The sequence below is a fragment of the Egretta garzetta genome, unplaced genomic scaffold, assembly GCF_000687185.1.
Source record: "Egretta garzetta isolate BGI_Z169 unplaced genomic scaffold, ASM68718v1 scaffold135, whole genome shotgun sequence".
In the NCBI taxonomy this organism is placed as follows: Eukaryota; Metazoa; Chordata; class Aves; order Pelecaniformes; family Ardeidae; genus Egretta; species Egretta garzetta.
Window position 1 is genome coordinate 1,738,043 of NW_009259594.1, and position 712 is coordinate 1,738,754.

The 712-nt window shown below is 65.3% G+C and overlaps 2 protein-coding genes across 2 annotated transcripts in view; one reads left to right on the top strand and one right to left on the bottom strand.

The window, feature by feature from the left end:
* HPS6 (HPS6 biogenesis of lysosomal organelles complex 2 subunit 3) overlaps positions 1 to 712 on the top strand; it is a gene marked incomplete at its 5' end in the record, with an annotated part of 19,384 nt that overhangs the window by 6,665 nt on the left and 12,007 nt on the right. The window lies entirely within an intron of this gene.
* The window catches only part of LOC104125641 (prominin-1-A), a 10,527-nt gene that overhangs the window by 740 nt on the left and 9,075 nt on the right, over positions 1 to 712 (bottom strand). The gene's annotated exons all lie outside the window — the stretch shown is intronic.

Genomic DNA, 712 nt, shown 5'->3' on the forward strand with positions numbered 1-712 from the left:
ACACCCCAATGATTCATTCCTGCGGGGGAGAAAAAAAAAAAAAGAGGGGACAGTGTCGGTGGGGCAAGAAGGTGCCTCCTGGGACAGCCCACCAACCCAGCATCTCCCAGTGGGACAGGGTCTCCCCCGAGGCACACAAGGAGGATGGGGGGGGGCTGCAGGGTGCTATGGTCCCCTCCATCCTGGCTGCTACATCTGGACACACAGCACAGGCTCCTACAGCTCCCCCTCAAACGTTGCTGCCCCCAGAGCATCACTGCTCCTTCCCCGGGCAGGCAGAGCAGGGCCCCACGCTCGCCGGCTCGGTGGCACGCAGCTCCCCTGTGCCACAATTTCAGTTCCCCTAAGTTTCTCTGGTGGCCAAGCCCGGTGTCTCCAGCCAGCTCAGCCACCAGCTGAAGGGGGAAGTGAAAAGCGCCGGGGCCACCAGCAGGGACCCCAGGCACGCTGCGGGCAGGGCACAGCCCAGCTCAGCCCCATCTCCTGCGCACACCACGGGTCCTGGGAGAGCTGGGGCGCGGAGTGAGGAGGAGTGGGCACGGGCATGCTGCAGACCCCGGCTCCCTGGATGGCTGCGACCATGGAGCAGAGGGGTGGCAGGCAGGGGGCCAGGGCTGAGGAACCCCCAGCAAACAGGCTGCACCGCAGGGCCAAGCTGTAGCCCTCAGCAGCTGGAAATCCAACTGGGAACCGCTCACTATCCTCGGGCGTC